The 20,169-nt window shown below is 44.2% G+C and overlaps 1 pseudogene; it reads right to left on the minus strand.

The window, feature by feature from the left end:
- Window positions 1–1,300: 1,300 nt before the first annotated feature.
- LOC123366650 lies at window positions 1,301–13,324 on the minus strand (annotated as a pseudogene).
- Between the last annotated feature and the right edge of the window lie 6,845 nt (window positions 13,325–20,169).

Raw genomic sequence — 20,169 nt, forward strand, 5'->3', positions numbered from 1 at the left:
ATACTGTTATTTAAGTTTATGTCCATTTAAAACATTTTGAATTGTATTTATTTCAAAATATGTATTTTTCATATTTCAATGGTGGTATGCTAGGTAATTGCCTAAAAGTACCTATTTTTAGCACTTCATCTGATATGAACCAAAAACCATTGTGCCACCGGGGAAAAAGGATGAACAGATGTGTGAACTGGAACTGAGATGATAACAAAATCAAAAATTATTTTAAGAAATAATGGGAAATAATTCAGGACACTCAGATGTTAACTGAATATATTCCAGCTCCTTTCCTGTTAGAAAATCTGCAGAGATATGACAAAGAATCAAATCCTGATAATTTACTTGCAGAAACAAAGCAAATTGATTTGAATGCGATTACTCATGTGAGTAAGGAGAGCAGGAATTGGCCTAATGTTAATGTGCAGCATTTACTAGAAGTTAACACCTACCATTTCTGCTTCATCTGTTGTCTGAGCCTGTAGTTTCATTATTAGGTTTTGATGACACAGTTTTAGATTTTCAGTTACAGCTTGCATGATAACGGCCAGTACTCTACATCTGACCAGTTACTGCTGTTTAGCACTATAAAGAAACATTATTTTTCCAGGCGAGGTGTGCGTGTGTGTGTGTGGGGGGGGGAAGTGGTGTGTCTGTATTACTCTCTTAAATAAAATATGATTCATTGCTTGTGTCAGCCAGAGTTTGCTTCCCACTGACAAAACAACAGGAGGGGAGACTTATTTTAAACAAACACTTCTGCTTTTTTGCATTACTGATAACTAATACTGATGAAACCACAAACCTGAATAGCACAGAGGCTTCACCAAAAGTTAGTCATGCGTCATTTGGAATAACTCACTACTTGATGGTAATTGACATTCAGTTTAGACATTCATTTTCCTCTCTGTGGTTCCAAATAAAATTCATGTTCAAAGATGCAATATCTATCTTTCTATCTACGCATTTTATCAGTGTATAAGACTTATCACCATCATATCTAAGCACTGAAAGCTTTAGGCGACGGTTTCACAGAACAATAGCCTAACATTAAAAGGTGAAGCCGACATTTAGGTTCCTGAACAAGTGACCTGATTTTCAAAAGTGCTCAACACTGCTGCCTCTGTTGACTTCAGCTGACATCACTTCCACCAGTAAGTGCAATATCATAACACTGTCACTTTATTAAACTGCATAAAAATGACTTAAAATGGCCCCATTTCACCTCTTTGCATCTGCAAGTGAAAGGGTGCAGAAACCTACAGATCTAGGCTGGCAAGTGGAGCTTTCAGACACTTTTTATTCTTCATCCTAGACCTTCACTGGCGATCTTCAGACCACCCTGTGTAGCCAGGCATACTTTGAACCTGATCTTTGGAATAAATGTGGAGAGCGAAAACATCGTTAACCAGGCACGAGTCTGGATGGCCACTTCATGCAAGCAATTGTCAAGACTCTCCTTGTCTCCAGGAACAAGGCTGGCTCCAGCGTTTTTGCTGCCTCAAATGGCGGGGAAAAGAAAAAAAAAGCTGCAATCGGCGGCACTTCGGCGGCAATTTGGCAGCAGGTCCTTCCCTCCGAGGGGGACTGAGGGACCCGCTGCCAAATTGTTACTGAAGAGCCAGACGTGCCGCCCCTTTCTGTTGGATGCCCCAAGCACCTGCTTGCTGAGCTGGTGCCTGGAGCCGGCCCTGTCCAGGAAGATCCCGAAAGCTCACGGATTTAAAGATTGAAAGAACATGTTCCATGACAGTCATAACTGGCCAACAGAATAAGGGGATACAGAGCTGGTAAGTCTTTACAACAAAGTGGATGCCACCACCATAGTTCCCAAACAGCCCCTTCCTTCTAGTGGCGCACACAGGCCTCATGGTTCTCAGATAACATACATCAAATGGAGAGAGAGGGAAACTGAAACTAGAGTACAGGTGGCAGAAAACTCTGGCTGAGGTCAACAGATGGAAACACAATGAACAAGCCTGTTCCAAGGCCACGTACAGATCTTTTTCTCCTCCTCCATAGCAGACGTGCAGAAGGTGAGCTGCTGCTTTCTGCAGCACTTTTAGCACTTTCTCAAGGCTGCTGCTTTCAAGTTAAATTAAACTGAATTGCAATAATTAAGTTCCTTGCAAAAGTTTGGACATTTTATTTTGCATCGCTTTAATTTTCCTGAATTATAGAAAATCCAATCTGATTTACCAATTAAAATTTGTGACTAGGGGAATTTTAGGAGAGAAGTTACAATAAACAATTTCCACCGTGTATGAGCAAAATACTGCTGTCAGATCTGCTGCATATTGTGGATGCGAATTGTCTCCAGTGTTCTGTGTCCCTTACATAAATAAGCTCCAAGTAGTGAAGGAAATCATGGGTTTTTTTATATTTTCCATGTTGGAAACTTCTGACAACTGAAGATATTTTTGTATTAAATAAGTATGGACTTATAGACCATCATACTTTAATGGGATAGTGCAATAATTCTTGAGCAGAGTTGGGGACTCCTGGGATGGGATGCAGCGGTGGTGTGTATATGTGTGCGCGTGTGTATGTGTTTTTTTCAAGTTTTCAGCTAGGGATCAGTCCAAACCAAGGCTAGGCATTCAAGAAACTGCTTAAATTTGGAATTAGGCCCACACTTGAAAGCTCAAGCCTATTTTTATTCCCTACATACATTACGGTAGAGGAAATATGTCTCACTCAGAAGAACCCCCAAGTTCCTCAAGGGGACAGGAGCATGCCTTCCTGGTAGAGCTGTAAGAAACAGAACTATCATTTTTCACTTTACAAAAGTCACCCTTCTCCAACAGTGTTGCCAGCTCTTGCGTGTTCAATTCGCAGTGTTACAATATTTGGGTTTTTTCTTAAAGTACCAACTTCTGGAATCAACAGAACCTCAAAAGATCAAAATCTCATCTCTCTCTCTCTCTCTCTCTCAAAATCAATTTCTACCCCTGATGGGGTATGTTTACACTGTGGCTGGGAGTAAGCTTCCCAGTTCGGGTCAACAGACTCCTGCTAGCAGGGCTTGTGCTAACATACTGAGGACAGTTGTGTGGATGGCGCGTGCAGTAGCCCCACTGTGGATGTTGCCACACTTGCAGAGGCTTGGACTAGCCACCCAAGCTCAGACCCACCCGAACCCCCTGGATCTGATCTCAGGTGTCTAGCCCCAACCTCTGCTGGCGCTGCAATGGCCACACAGCTATTTTTAGGGTGCTAGCACGAGTCTGTCTCCCTGGGCTGGGGGGCTCACTTCCAGTCGCTGCGTAGACATGCCCATGATTGCAGAGAACAGCTTTAAAACAGGAATCAATGCATCCTAAAGGCTCAGAGACCAGAAAGGAAATAAAAATAAACTAAAAATCTGTTGTTGTTGTTGTTTTTTTTAAACCTCATGATTTGGGGGGTTCTGACTCCTGATTTTTGAATGCTTGGGTTTGACATACTGTCCAACATATACAAATGTACACACTCTCCAGGACTGCCCTGAGATTTCTGAGAGCTGCTCCCTTCCATGTTCTCTTCCCACCCCAGGAAACACAGCATCCAAATGAATCCAATAATATGCATAAACTACCCATTTTGGTACAAAACTGTGTCAGTCTTCAAGGCTTGTTCTTTGTATCCTACTGTGAGCAACAATTTTATAGCATGTTTCAGGTTCTGAGCTCAGCTGACCTCTTCCCTTCAAAGATAAAATCATCAATTACTTATGCTGGCCAAAAGAAGTTGTTGAGTTAGACATACATGTGGGTGTTAAATTAGTCCCTGAAAGCAGTTAACTACCAAGATAAGCATGTCTCTTCCGAGAGACTATTTTATCAATTGATTTTACAGTGATGTTAATGATGAACTAATTTATTTCAAGCATTATATCCTCGATCATTAATTTTATCACATTAAAATAAAGATTTGCTCCAAAATATACTATGGCCCCAAACAAAATAAGTACCCCATAAAGGGTAAGAAAAGGAATATGGCAGCAAAGAGATGTCATATAATATGTTGTCTGCTTTTTTTCTGTTGTTAGGAATTACATAAAACCAGATGTGCGCAGGAGAGAAGCATTCCCCGATATAACAATGAGTAATAAAGAGTAACTCACAATCATAGGATGCATGACACAATAATGAATTGTATATTACATGCTTAGAGAACACAATCAAAACTGTCCGTTTCTTCCAGTGGAAGTTCACAGGCAGATTTGGGACATAAGGAAAATTCTACTTCAGGTCTTTCATGCAATTTTCCTGTTTTCATGCAGTCATTGTGAATAAGAAAAAGTACGGATGTTAGGATCACTCTCTCTCTCTCTGCATCTACGGTGATAACTATTTAAAAAAACACATTTATTCAATTATCACTGATTTATTTTTAACTTCCTACAGTTATAATTACCTGTGCTTTGATTCCATTAGATCACAAGTAAGCCTGGTACTCATGAGAATATGTGGCTGTTCCTTTAAATCTGTAGCCAGAAACCAGACAGGATGGGAATGGGGTAAGATTCTAGGCAGAACCTCTACAGTGAAACAGAAAGAGAGAGAGAATTAACTATAGCGGTAATATTGTTCTCCTTATTTTAATACATGACCTTAAATGGTACTAGAAATAATTGCTGTTTCTGTGATTCTTTGCTGTTGTCATATGACAGCGTTTGGGATGCTATTCTGCTGCAAATGCTTTCAGATGAAACATAAAACCAACACTCTGACCATTTGTGATCATTAAACATCTCATAGCAGCTTTTGTAAGGTAGGGGTGTTAACCTTTGTGTGCTCAGAAAATGCCAACTAAAGTAATTGCATTTTGCCTGCTTAAACTCTTACTGTGGTCTCTTAGGGTATGCCTACACTGCAATTAGACACCCACGGCTGGAGCCTAGGCTCTAGGAACTTGTGAGGTGGGAGGGTCCCAAAGCTTAGGCTGCAGCCTGAGCCCAAACCTCTACACCACAATTCAATAACCCCACAGCACAAGACCGAGTCAGCTGCCACGGGCCAGCCATGAGTTTTTAATTGCAGTGTAGAAATACCCTATGATAACCAGATCCCAAACAATTTAGGGCTCTACAGGTAATAATTAATACCTTGAATTCAACCTGGAAACTTACTGTCAGTCAATGCAAATCCCACAGCACTGGTGTAATGTGCTCCTAATATGAAACTCCATTTCAGTGTAGCCCCATTCTGCTCTAGCAACATGTAGCTCCAGGTAAAGCACATTGCAGCAATCCAGTCTTGAGGTGACAAAGGCCTGGATAACTGTGGTAAGCACAGGTGCTGCCTTCCTCCTTTCCCCAGGGGTGCTCAACTCCTGCTCCGCCCCAGATCACACCCCCACTCCACCCCTTCCCCAAAGGTGCTGCTCCACCTCTTCCTGCCCCCACCCCACCTCTTCCCGCCCAGTTCCACCCCGTCTCCTGAGCATGCCCCATCCCTGCTCCTCTCTCTCCCCCCAGCGCCTCCTGCATGCCAGGGAACAGCTGATCAGGGCGGGCAGGAGAGGCTGGGAGGGAAGGAGAGGAGCTGATCAGCGGGGCCATCAGCAGTCAGGAGGCATTGGTATGGGGAGAGGGAGGAGCTGGCTGCTAAGGGGTGCTCCAGCTCTGGAGCACCCACTGAGTCAGCATCTAAGGCAACAAGGTCTGTATCAGACAGAAAAGGTCATACTCTTCTTGTCTGCTGCAGGGAAAAGGAAGAGCTTTTAGCCAGGACTGGATATCCAGCAGTAGTCCAGAATCTACTAGTACCCCTCAGTTTTGCACCTGTGTTACAAATGGTGGATACAGTCCTTCAGGGAAGGCTGCCAATATCATCTTTACCAGCTTTTCAGCTTGCATTAGCTCCTTACCTAGAGAGATAGCTAGCTGTAATTCAGTCATCCAAGCCACTGGGTTATTTGTTCCACTGCGTCACCATGCCAGATGTATAGAAAAGTAGAGTCAGATGTTATCCCCATAATGAACACATTACAGTCCTTCTCTCCTCTTATTCTCTCAGAGGCCTCAAACTCACATTGAACAGGACAGGTGATAGATAGCTCCCTGTGGTGCCCAGCATGAGAATGACTAAGGGGCAGAGTTACAGTTGCTCAGTTATCCCCTCAGGATCAGGACATGAGCCGCCCAAGACTGACTCCAGCCCCCAGTGCTATGGTCCACGGATATATCAACAAAACATTGTGACCATTGGTATCAAAGGCAGGGGACCAATTTAAATGAACTTGCATGGACGCTATAAAATCATAGAAGATTAGGGTTCGAAGACACCTCAGGAGGTCATCTAGTCCAATCCCCTGCTCAAAGCAGGACCAACACCAACTAAATCATCCCAGCCAGGGCTTTGTCAAGCCGGGCCTTAAAAACCTCTAAGGATGGAGATTCCACCACCTCCCTAGGTAAACCATTGCAGTGCTATCATTATCCATTGCTAGGTAAAGATCAAGGACTGAGGCCTTCATTGTAGGTTTTGTCCAATAGGCAGGATTTTAAGCTAACTCACCGCGATCAAGGAAACTAAGGACTCAGGACACTGCCAGAGCTGCACTTCATAACCTTCCCAGTGACCTTTCCCAGCAGTGGCGATCAGAAACAGGCAGATAAGACAGAAAGATTGTCAGTAGAGCCAGTTGAAGTGTTTTTTGTTTGTTTTTCGACTGACATAAAAATTTTCATGGAAAGTTTTCATTCCAGACAAAATTTTCCAGTTTGTTGAGGAAAAGCTGAAAAATTACAGTTTACATGCCCTCCCACTTCTCTTCTCATCTCCCACTTTGGTTTCTTGAGCACACGTTTCACAATAGCGTCTTTAACAAAAATTGACACCTGCCTCCCTGTAGGTAAAATTGATAATTACCACTAACAACAGATGGCTCAAAGCAGCCTGGTACCTCCAGGACTCCAGTGGCAGCCCTGAGTAAGAGTCAGTCCAAGAGAATAGCTCAGTGGTTTGAGCATTGGCCTGTTAAACCCAGGGTTGTAAGTTCAATCCTTGAGGAGGCCACTTAGGGATCTGGGGCAAAAATTGGTCCTGCTAGTGAAGGCAGGGGGCTGGACTCAATGACCTTTCAAGGTCCCTTCCAGTTCTAGGAGATTGGTATATCTCCAATTATTACCTTTAGCATTCGTACTCTGGACATCCTGTTTTGTTTTTAAGGTCAAAGACAACTCAGGCAGGATGACAGTGACTTCAATTTAATTTGGATACTTTGTCAAACAGTTGCCATATTCCTCTCCAGCGATGGCTAGATTTCAGCAATGTTTGATATGACCCCTGTATGATCTCTTTCAGCCTCACAGGGTTTGGGGAGCCTAATATAAACACATTAGGATTAGAAATGGGCAACATTTTTGGACAAATATTTTATTTGCCAAAAAATGCAGTTTTGGGTCTGAATTTTGTCTGTTTCTAATATAGACTATTCCCCTCTGATGAAGCAGCATAGTTCTGTTAACCGATCATATACTGCAGAAAGATCTCAAGATGCACTTGTTTAAATTCTACCACAAAGCTTAAGAGCGGGATTTCCCTGCCTCTGACAGAGTTCATGCTTTCTTTGGAAAACACACCATGATGACAGATCCCCTAGATATACCATAAATTAGGTAAATCATAGAATCATAGAACTGGAAGGGGCCTCAAAAGGTCATCTTGTCTCCCGCACTTGTGGCAGGACTAATTATCTAGACCATTTTTGACAAGTGTTTGTCCAACCTGCTCTTAAAAATCTCCAATGATGGAGATTCCACAACCTCCCTAGGCAATTTACTCCAGGGCTTAAACACCCTGACAGTTAGGAAGTTTTTCCTAAATGTCCAACCTAAACTTCCCTTGCTGCGATTTAAGCCCATTGCTTCTTGGCCTATCCTCAGAGGTTAAGAAGAACAATTTTTCTCCCTCCTCCTTGTAACAACAGGTTGGTTTGACATGATTTGTTTTTGACAAATCCATGCTGACTGTTACTTATCACCTTATTATCTTTTAGATGTTTGCAAATTGATTGCTTAATTATTTGCTCCATTATCTTTCCGGGTACAGAAGTTAAGCTGATTGGTCTGTAATTTCCTGGGTTATCCTTATTTCCCTTTTTATAGATGGGCACTATATTTGCCCTTTTCCAGTCTTCTGGAATCCCTCTCATCTTTCATGACTTCTCAAAGATAATCCCTAATGGCTCAGATATCTCCTCAGTCAGTTCCCTGAGTATTCTAGGCTGCATTTCATCAGGCCCTGGTGACTTTGAAGACATCTAACTTGTCCAAGTAATTTTTAACTTGTTCGTTCCCTATTTTAGCCTCTTCTGTCCATAGCTCATTTTCACTGGCATTCACTACGTTAGACATCCAATCACCACCAACCTTCTTGGTGAAAACTGAAACAAAGAAGTCATTATGCACCACTGCCATTTCCACATTTTCTGTTATTATTTTGCCACCTTCATTGAGTTAATGGGCCTACCCTGTCCTTGGTATTCTCTTGCTTCTAATGTATTTGTAGAATGTTTTCTTGTTACCCTTTATGTCTCTGGCTAGTTTGATCTCGTTTTGTGCCTTGGTCTTTCTAATTTTGTCCCTACATACTTGTATTATTTGTTTATATTCATCCTTTGTAATTTCACCTAATTTCCACTTTTTATAGGACTCTCTTTTGATTTTTAGATCATTGAAGACCCCCTTGTTAAGCCAGAGTGGTCTCTTGCCATACTTCCTATTTTTCCTACGCAGTGGGATAGTTTCCTCTTGTGCACTTAATAATATCTCTTTGAAAAACTCCCAACTGTCTTCTATTGCTTTTCCCTTTAGACTTGCTTCTCAGGGGATCTTACCTACCAGCTCCCTGAAGTTGCTAAAGTCTGCCTTCTTGAAATCCATTGTCTTTATTTTGCTGTTCTCCCTCCCACCATTCCTTAGACTCATGGTGTCATAAACATAAGCTAAGGGTAGCATAAAATCCCTCCTGGGTAGCTGTACTGAATCTTTACCTGTAAGGGGTAAGAAGCTCAAATAGCCTAGTTGGCACCTGACCAAAAGGGCCAATGAGGAAAGAAGATACTTTCAAAGCTGGGGTAGGGGGATAGGGTTTGTTTGTGCTCTCTTTGTTTGTTCCCTCTCTGGATGGAGAGCGAGACCAAGCAGGTAAACCATCTCCTGAAAACATACCTGAAATGATACATCTAAAAGTACAGAAATTGTAAGTAAAGGCAAGGAAATGCGTTAGATTATCTTTTGTTTTAGTTTGTGACTTTTCCCTATGCTGAGAGGTAGTTTGTTCCTGTTTTTTAGAGCTGTGAAGCTAAGTCCTGAGGTGTCCTCTGTGTTTTAAATCTTTTTATCACCCTGTAAAGTTACCTTCCATCCTGATTTTACAGAGGTGCTTCTTTTACTTTTTTCTTTATAATAAAGTTCTTCTTTTAAGAACCTGATTGATTTTAGAGTCCTAAAGATAGAGGGTCTGGTCTGTGCCTATATTAAAGGCAATTGGTTGGCATATTATTCGCAAGCCTCCCCAGGAAAGGGGGTGAAGGGGTTTGGGGGGATATTTGGGGAAAATAGGGACTCCAAGTGGTCCTTTTCCTGAATTTTTGTCTAAATCATTTGGTGGTGGCAGCGATACCATCCAAGGACAAGAAAAGGATTTGTGCCTTGGGGAAGTTTTTAACCTAAGCTGGTAGAAATAAGCTTAGGGGGTCTTTCATGTGGGTCCCCACATCTGTACCCCAGAGTTCAAAGTGGTGAGGGAACCCTGACACATGAACTCTATCCTTTCATGGTCACTTTCACCCAAGCTGCCTTCCACTTTCAAATTCTCAACCAGTTCCTCCCTATTTCTCAAAATCAAATCTAGAACAGCCTCTCCCCTGGTAGCTGTCTCCACCTTCTGAAATAAAAAATTGTCTTTAATACATTCCAAGAATTTACTGGACAATCTGTGCCCTGTTGTTTTATTTTCCCAACAGATGTCTGGGTAGTTGAAGTCCCCCATCACCACCAAGTCCTGTGCTTTGGATGATTTTGTTAGCTGTTTAAAAAAAGCCTCATCTACCTCTTCTTTCTGGTTAGGTTGTCTGTAGTAGACCCCTACCATGACATCACCCTTGTTTTTACCCGGTTTATCCTTACCCAGAGACTTTTAACAAGTCTGTCTCCTATTTCTGTCTCAATTTCAGTCCAAATGTATACATTTTTAATATATAAGGCAACACCTCCTCCCTTTTTTCCCTGCTGGTCTTTCCTGAGCAAGCTGTACCCTTCTATACCAATATTCTAGTCATGTGTATTATCCCACCAGGTCTCTGTGATGCCAGCTATGTCATAGTTGTGTTTATTTACTAGCATTTAGAGTTCTTCCTGCTTATTCCCCATACTTATTGCATTAGTATACAGACATCTAAGACATGCTGGACGGTTCAGTGCGAGGGTTTCCCATGTGGCGGTGTTGATCTCGAGGGACTTCAGAGAGGTCTTCAGCGTGTTCTTGAATCGCTTCTTTTGTCCTCCATGGGAGCGCTTTCCCTGGGTGAGTTCTCCGTAGAAGAGCTGTTTAGGAATGCGCTTGTCTGACATTCTCACGACATGTCCAGCCCATCTGGTCTGGGCTCTCATCAGCAGTGTGTGAACTGATGGCAGACTGGCTCTGGTAAGGACTTCAGTTTCGGGCACTTTGTCCTGCCATCTGATTTTTAGAAGCTTTCGCAGACAGGAAATGTGGAAGTGATTGAGCCTTCATGCATGACTCCGATAAACAGTCCATGTCTTGCAGGCGTACAGCAGAGTTGGAAGCACCACAGCCCGGTAGACCTTCAGCTTCGTTGGTAGGCTGATCCCTCGACATTCCCAGACGTTGGAGCGCAATCGGCCAAATGCAGAGCTGGCTTTAGCAATTCTGCAGTTTACTTCATCATCGATTGACACTGCTCGGGAAAGGGTACTGCCCAGGTACGTGAAGTGGTCCACTGCCTGAAGTCTCTGTCCATTTACAGTGATGGACGGTTCTGAGTACGGCGCGTGGGGAGCTGGCTGGTGCATGACCTCAGTCTTCTTGATGTTAATGGTGAGGCCGAAGCTGTTGCATGCAGATGAAAACCTGTCCATACTGGCTTGCATTTCTGGCTCTGTACTAGCATTCTGAGCACAATCATCGGCAAAGAGAAAGTCTCGAAGTACAGTTTCCTTCACCTTGGTGATGGCACGCAGTCGCCTCAGATTGAATAGTTTCCCATCGATTCTGTACTTCAGACCTACTCCTTCAGTGCAGTGTTGAAAGGCATTAGTCAGAGTGGCAGAGAATATCATGCTGAACAAAGTGGGTGCTAAAACACACCCTTGCTTGACACTGTTGGTGACTGGGAAGGCCTCAGATGTTTCACCGTCATCCAGGACACAAGTCATCATAATGTGATGAAATTGACGTACCATTTGTATGAATCTGTCTGGACAGCCGAATTTCGACATGATCCTCCACAGGCCCTGGCGACTGACAGAGTCGAACGCTTTCGTGAGGTCCACAAAAGTTGTGTAGAGTTCACGGTTCTGCTCTTGACATTTCTCCTGTAGCTGACGCGCAGCGAAGATCATGTCAATAGTCCCACGTCCCTTGCGGAAGCCGCACTGTGATTCTGGCAGTAAGCCCTGCTTCAGGTGAGTGATCAATCGGTTCAACAGAACCCGTGCAAGAACTTTCCCTGCTGTAGAGAGCAGCGAGATTCCACAGTGATTGTCGCATACCTGGCGATTGCCCTTCCTCTTATAGAGGTGCAAGATGGACGCGTCTCTAAATTCCTGTGGAATGGATCCCTGCTTCCAGAAGGACTGAAACAGCTCAGTGAGTTTCCGTAGCAGCACGGGTCCACTGACTTTGTACACCTCTGCTGGTATGGCATCTGACCCTGGGGCTTTGCCACTTGACAGCTGGTTGATGGCTTTCTTCACTTCGTCCTCTTCTGGTGAAGCATCCATGGAGTCATTGACTGCAACCTGGGGCATCTTGTCAATGGCCTCATCATTGATGACTGAGAGGCAGTTGAGAACTGCTTCAAAATGTTCAGCCCATCTCTGGAGAATCTGCGTCTTCTCTGTAAGGAGCACAGTGCCATCAGAGTTCAGGAGGGGAAAGCTCCCAGAAGACTGGACCATAGAGTGTGTTGAGGGCTTCATAGAACTGCTTATAGTTGTTCCTGTCCACGTACGCCTGTATTTCATCTGCTTTGGCACTCAGCCACAAGTCCCGCATTTTGCGCAGTCGGTTCTGTACTGTTCTGCGAGCGTTGATAAAGGCGGTCTTCTTTGCCGCTGAGGATGGATCGTTCTGATATGCACGATGCAGGCGGTGCTTCTCAGCAAGTAAGGCCTGGATTTCTGCATCATTTTCGTCAAACCAGTCTTGCCGCGTGCGTGTGGAGGGCCCCAATACCTTAGATGCAGCTGTATGGACAGTGTTGCGGAATCACTCCCAGTCTTTCTCAGCGTCATCCTCAATACGAAGATCAGTAAGCTTATTCTCTAGGTCTTCCGCTAGATTTTCAGTGATGCGGCTGTTCTTCAGCTTCGACACGTTGATCCTTTTGAGAGCCTTACAGCCTTGTGGTCGTCTCTTCGGCATGATACGGAGCTTAATTTTAGATACTATGAGCCTGTGATCCGTCCAACAGTCAACGCCACACATAGCTTTTGTAACCCTGACATCTTGTCTGTCCCTTCTCCTGATGATGACATAGTCGATCAGATGCCAGTGCTTGGAACGGGGATGCATCCACGAAGTCCTGTTACGGGTAGGGAGGCGGAAGACTATTGGTGATCAGAAGGTCATGTGCTGCACAAGTTTTCAGCAGTAACAGACCATTGCTGTTACACTTTCCCACTCCATTTTTCCCGATGACTCCTTCCCAGACTGCGGCATCACATCCGACTCTTGCATTAAAATCGCCAAGCAGGATGAGCTTGTCTGTGCGGTGCACTGATGATAGCAGAGCATCTAGTTCTTCATAGAATTTATCCTTCACATCCTCTGGGTTGGTCATTGTGGGAGCGTATGCGCTGATCAAAGTAGCTTGTTTTCCTTTTTGAAGCGGAAGCTGCATTGTCATGAGACGATCATTCATGCCCTAGGGGGGACTGGCAAGTTTCCGAACAAGATGATTCTTGATGGCGAAGTCCAGATTTGCGACGCTCATCACTGTTGTGGCCACTCCAGAAGAATATATAGCCTCCACCTGACTCGGACAGCTGTCCTTCATTAGCAAGGCGAGTTTCGCTAAGAGCTGCAATGTCAATGGTGTAGCGTGCAAGCTCTCTGGCGACAAGTGCTGTTCTTCTCTCCGGTCTGACTGCCATGATGTTGTCCAGTAGTGTGCGCACATTCCATGTGCCAATGGTGATCGGTGTCACTCTAAGTTTTGTTTTTGTTCGACCGCTTTTATGACCCCATCTCTGCTTAGCAGTCCTTCTTCCTGGAACAGCATACCATGGTCAAGGAAGCTGAAGCCCTCCTGGTGACACCATCTTCACAGCCAGGCATTCCTCCAGGATGCATCTGTCTCTCCCTGGCCCCCTACCCTTTACCAGAGGGATCGAAGAGAACACCACCTGCGCTCTGAACTCCTTCACCCTTACTGTAGTCACTTCTGATCTGCTGAGGGTCATACCTTGCAGTGTCATTAGTGCCCACATGGATGAGTAGCATGGGATAGTAGTCAGAGGGGCGGATGATCTGTAATGTCTCAGATACAGGCCCCTGACAGGCAGCATGCCTCCCAGGATGCCATGTCAGGGTGACAGATGGGTGCCTCCATCCCCCTCAGAAGAGACCACCACTACCCTACATTTCCTCCTAGGAGTGGTGGCTGTGATCCTCCCAGCCTTGGGGGTACATGGCTTATCCTCCTCTACTTTTGGGGGTGATTCCTTATCGCTCGTTGCCAGGGCAACATATCAGTTTTCCATCACCATTGTGGGTGGGTTGGGAGTAGGAGTGGAGCGCTGCCTGCTGCCAGAAGTACCCAGCTGCCAGTGTCCTCCTTGTGACAGAGCCATATTCTCCTCCCCTGGTGGTGTGACAGCAGTCCTCTGTAGCTGGATAGCTTCCTCAGCCTTGGATGTTTCCATGTGAATACTCTTGAGGAATTCCTCATGGGCACAGATGCTCCTCAGCCTAGCCACCTCCTCCTGTAGCTCTCCCACCTGCTTCCTGAGAGATTCTACCAGCAGGCACATTTCACACTGGATGGTCCCCCTAGCCTGGCTTTCTGAGAGTGGGAAATGCAGGCCACAGTTTCTGCAAATCCACACCTGGATCTGGGTAAAGGCATCCATGGTTAGGTTCTCTGTCTGGATACAGGTGCAGGTGGAGAAGACAAGAACAGAGTTGGCACTGGCAGTGTGGCCCTTCCTAACCATAGCGATTATATTACAACTCCCTCTCAAACTCCCCTGTTTGTGGTCTCCTGTTTGCTAGCTCCTCTTGGTCACTAACCCTCTGGCTTTTAAGGCCTTCTCTCCTAGGGCAGCCCTACCTCCTTGTTAATCACACAGGGGGTGGATGATCACAAGGCTGAGTGAGGCTGATCAAAGACGATCAAGGATGATCCAGGGAGCAAAGGCTCAAACAGTCCCCAGACATACAATCCTAACTGACCCTGTAACTGAAATAACTGAAAATAACTGAAACTGAAATAACCTGAAAGAGAAAGAAAAACACAAACAGCTAAACAAACTCACTTACCTCAAAGTTAGTACTTGCACCTTGTTCGTTCAGCATGGCGATCTCCTTCTACCCCCTCAAGTTCCCCTGTTTGCAGTCCCCGGTTCATTAGCTCAGCCAGAAGAAATGCAGAAGTCAAATACCTGCATTTTGATACTTGGGCTAAGAGCCTTACCTTCACTCAGGCCCTTTTATAACAGGTAAAAGGAGCAAAGTAGTGTAAAGGAGCCCTGAAAGCTCCAGCCCCACACAAGGGAGGACTCCCCAGCTGCAGGCACAAGGCCATTTGAAGGCCTGTGCTCTAGCTCCGGCATAGGGGAGCACGCCAAGGGTGGGGCTGAGGACAGGAGGGTCTTGTTGGTGGCAGTGTTACAGCACACAGCGCTGTGGAGATTCCACGCAGCACTGAGGCCCATAGGGTAGCCCGGAGAGGCTGCCATAACTTAGACAGGCCCCTGGCTCTCTCCAGCTCTCAGAGCAGCCCCGGACTGGGAGGCCACAAAACCTCACTTCCCCCTGGTCTGGATGTTCTCATCTCCTCTTGCAGTATAGCTTCCATGTGAGATGATTTACTTTGTACGGGCCAGAAAGAATAACAGTTAACAGCACAATTACAAAACAATTTGTTAATGGTATTCTTACTATTTCAGAGCTTCTTTTTGATTATCTTGAATTCATAAGTGCATGTGGAGGTGTAATGATTATCAACTTGTTTTTGTTACCAAAATGACTGTAAAGCTATTCTGCCTAGACACTTACAGATAACTGATATAAGATAAACTACTATAATCAGCCTACTCACTGTCTAGCACCAATAGTGCTTCCTGAAATACTTGGCTAGATACTGCTATATGGTTTTATGCACAGGAAAAATACTTACATGTTGTCATACAAATCTAACATCTTTAACAACCTATGTGAAACCTGGGTGAAATCTAACAAGGTGCAGACTCTGCACAACTAAAATACACCATTTGTTCCCTTATGCCTGGTTGTAATCTAATTTTGTTTTACAGGGGACGGCATCTGTATTGTAGTAGAAACAAATTTTGAAGTAATGCCCTCCTGCAGATTTAGGGGGCTGGTACATGTGTGTTACTTTACAGACTTTTTCTTCCAAATGTTAGCCAAAAATAAATGTTTCTATCTCTTGAAACACTCTCTTCAAGAAATTGAGGACAGAGCAAAATGAACTATGCAACTGAAGCCCAGTACTCATATACAATGTGACGTGCTGCAAACATATCAGTGTTTTCCAGAATGAGACACAAGCTGCTTTCTGTTTTTAATAGCTGGACAAATGTTTATAAACAAACTGCATTAAAAGCAAAGTAACAATTGCCAACACAAAGCATCAAAAAGTCACAAAACCACATAGCTTGGTCATCTTTATGTCTTGGCCCCCTAAATCATCCACTGAACAAACACTAGGGGTTCATTAAGGCCTGGTCCAAAGCCCATTGAAATACTCCCATTGACTTGGTGGGCTCTGGATCAAGAGTTAAACAGAAAAGCAATGTCTCTTTAACTTCACTTCATTGCAGTGAGAGACTACAAGCCTGTAGTCTATAACCTGGAAAACTCACGCCCCACTTATGTGGTTCCTTTGTATGCCACGTCTAATGAGAAGCAATCCAAAAGTTTGACTGTCACAACCTCCCTTCTACCTCCTCACCACACACACAAACCCCTCTTCTGCTCCCTTCTCTGACTCTCGTTTCTGTGCTTTTCACAATGTCTCTTAAGTACCATTTCAAACTGCTCTGGGCAGGCACACCCTGGCACCTACACAGAGCCTCTGCAAAGTCAGTGGGGCTCCTGCACATAGCTCATTGCAAGAGACAAGCCATGAAAGAGAGAGATTTTTGTACAAATGAAATCCCTGTAAGTGGAAGTTCACAACAGCTAAAGTTATACTTTGCTCCTGACAATGCACTGCCTCCATAGGTGAATTTCCTTCCCTTCACTGTTAAGAAATATCTAAGTCCACTTGAGCCCCAGCACAACATCCACTGAAGTCACCGTGAGTCTCTCCACTGACTTCAATAAATGCAGAATCAGGTCCTAAAAAGTAGGTTCTCCTGAATATATGGGTGCATGAATACATATAAACAAAACCAGAAGCTTTGCTTATTGACAGTTACAGTTATGCCCCACTTCCCCTCCCCTCCCCACCCCAATCCACAACCTCGAAAGCATGAAAATAAGAAGTGAAGGGAAGAGTCTCAGTATTCCTTGTCACCTTCACATTGCCTCCAATGCTGCTGCTAACATAGTCACAAACACTTCCTTCTCTGACACACACTGAGAAGCCATACATACACTGACTTCATCCAACACACTCTGTCATGCAGAAGTCTTCACGTACTCTCTTGTATCAATAGATCAGTACATTGGACTGTCGTGCTGTCCATTCCGTTGGAAAGCTATTTTGGTCTTAGCATTTCTGTTAAGGTTTTGTGGTATCCCACTGGGAGATAATGCTGCAACATGATGCTGTTTTATCTTGAGAAACATATTAAAGTCATTTTTCTAATGGATATAAAACAACAAACAGCATTGTTTATATCAGTGAGGTAGGTCCTTATTTGTATCCTCTGAATATTTAAATGATTACTCTTGTTATGCTTTTCTTCTTAAATTGTCATCAGAAGTCAAAGGCTGTTATCATTTAGAGAATATGCTCATAGGAAGAATAAAGAAATAATATTCCAATAATGATTTTGGAGATAAAGATAATAGCATGTGACAGGCTTATGATCACCACACCCATACTCTAAGAGTTGGGGAATAGCTTCTTACAATTAATTGGTATCATGATTTGCATTTGTGATGCTTCCCAGGGTTATGAGCCACCTCACTGCCAACTGCTCTTAATGCGAGGAAGAGTTGTCTGCCCACTGGGGTGAGCGGCCCAACTCCACCAGCCGTGGCCACTATAAGCACTTCCAGCTCAGCCTACACAGACTCTGCTGTCCTTCTGCTGGTTAGCGATACACACACTCCAACCCTTGAGCCCTCTAAGCGTCCCCGTGGAGTGTCCAGTCCCTGTTCACTCACAGTAATTACAGTTACTCTGTTCCCAAGCAGCAGTATACCTCAGCTTACTAGTTGCATCTCAGCATCACTGCTCTGCTTAACTTACAGTACCCGGTATTTGTTTTCACTATAAACAAATCTAACAAAGAACAGAGATTCAAGTAATAGCAAGTAGGCAGAAGTATTGGAAACAATTGGTTAGAGCTAAAACAAAATCATAATATGGCCTTCTGGAGTCTAGACTTAACTAACAAGACACTATCTTGTTTCATCATAAGGATTATCCCACCTGAAATCTTTCTCCAAGCAATTAACAGGCCAGCTGTGGCCTTCAATTCATAAGACAGAAAAGCTGGTAACTTGTCCCCTCAGTGCAGGATACTGGGTGTCTCTCTGCATTTTCCTCATATCAAAGAATTTTTCGGGTATCTTAGTCATAAACAGGACACCCTCTTGCTGTGTACTCCTTCCCGTGGATTTTGTGATCTTTTGTTGATTTTGCCATCATGGTTAGCTGGTGGCTCTGGATGCAAATTGACTTACAAGTTGTAAGACACACAATACATTTTGGTCAGCCAGGGAAAGAGAAGCATCTCCCATTCCCTGCCTGAACAGAACTTGTTTATCACCTTCAGGTGACCTTACTTCACTTCAGTACCTTACGGACATAGTTTTCAATATAAATACCTAACTTCTTAAATATCATCCACCCATACAGGATTTAGGAGTGGGAGAGGATGCGTTGATCAGATATTTGTACTACGTACAATAATGGAACAATCTCTTGAATGGAACTCGCCACTGTTCATTAATTATCTCGATTTCGAGAAGGCATTTGATAGTGTCCACCATCCATCTCTCTGGAATATCTTAAAAATATATGGATTCCCTTCGAAAGTGATTAACATCTTCAAAGATACGTATGCCGACAATAAGTGTTGTGTTCGCCATGAAGGACAGCAGAGCGAGTGGTTCCATGTGAGAACGGGAGTTAGACAAGGGTGTGTTATTTCGCCCATTCTATTTCTTGTGGTCACAGATTGGGTGATGCGGAAAGCCACTGAAGATAGGCCAAGAGGGATCGCATGGGGACCCTCTGGTCATATTGAAGACTGTGACTTTGCGGATGACATCGCCCTGATTTCAAGCTCTCAGACGGACCTCCAAGAGAAGACTGATAGAGTAGGTAGAGTAGCAAGGTGCGTAGGACTTAATATCCATGCCGGTAAGAGCAAAATAATGAAAGTAAAAACAGCCAGCTCGACGAAGATAGTGTTATGTGACGTAGAATTGGAGGAGGTGAACGACTTCAAATATCTTGGTAGTTACATATCGGCTGATGGCAATATTCAGAAGGAGATATCTACCAGAATCGGTCTTGCAGCAAATGCATTCTATAGACTTCAGAATATTTGGAGGTCAACCATCTTGCAAATGAAAACCAAGGTAGAGATCTACAGGTCGAACGTCCGCTCTGTGTTGCTCTATGTGGCGGAAACATGGAGGACCAACAAGAAGATAGAAAGTCGGCTTCGGGGCTTTGAAGGAAGGTGTCTTAGGCGAATTCTTAACATACATTGGCCGCAGCATATCACCAATGTTGAAGTGAGCCGATTAACGGGCATCAACAATATAGTGGATGAAGCCAAACAACGAAGATGGAGGTGGCTGGGGCATGTGTTGAAAATGGATGCTGACGACACCCTCGTATTGCCCTACGATGGACACCACAAGGAAGAAGGAGGAGAGGTAGACCATTGGGGACGTGGCGAAGGACCATTGAAGAGGAAATGAATGGTATGGGAATGAAGTGGGATGAAATCTGCTGTCTCGCTCAAGAACAAAATGAATGGAGGAGAGTGGTTGGCGCCTTATGCTCCACAGGGAGTGAATAAGAAGAAGAAGAAGAAGACCCATACATCTCACAGTGATTAGGATGACCAGTGCATTACTGGCTCTTGGTAGAGCTTACATGCCACCCTTTGGTGGACTATCATGTAGACATCATACCCAGGGGATCTCTGTAAATCCTTGTGCTCCCCTTCTGCCTTCTGCCAGTGGGCACCAAGGGTTCCCTGGATCACAGTATTACTGTAACATCTAGAGGCCCCAAATGACAATGGAGTTATATAGCGGTAGCTGCTGTACAAACACATAATAAGAGACTGTCTTTGCTCCCAAAAGCTAACAATCTAAACTGGCAAGACAGACCAAAGGCAGGAAATATTATGGTACCCATTTTACAGCCCCACAGAAAGGTCATATGCCATAGTTAAAGTCACAAGGGATGATTGTGGCAGAGCTGAATCCAGCTGAAAAACTGAAGTAGATTTGGTGTTACAAAATCTTGTTGGTCAGATTTTGGTTATAAAAAAACCCCAAAAGGAGGAGTGGTTCAGATTTACAATCAGTTTTGTCTGAAACGCCATGTCTTGCATGT

Source organism: Mauremys mutica, chromosome 3 (genome assembly GCF_020497125.1).
Source record: "Mauremys mutica isolate MM-2020 ecotype Southern chromosome 3, ASM2049712v1, whole genome shotgun sequence".
Taxonomy (NCBI): Eukaryota; Metazoa; Chordata; order Testudines; family Geoemydidae; genus Mauremys; species Mauremys mutica.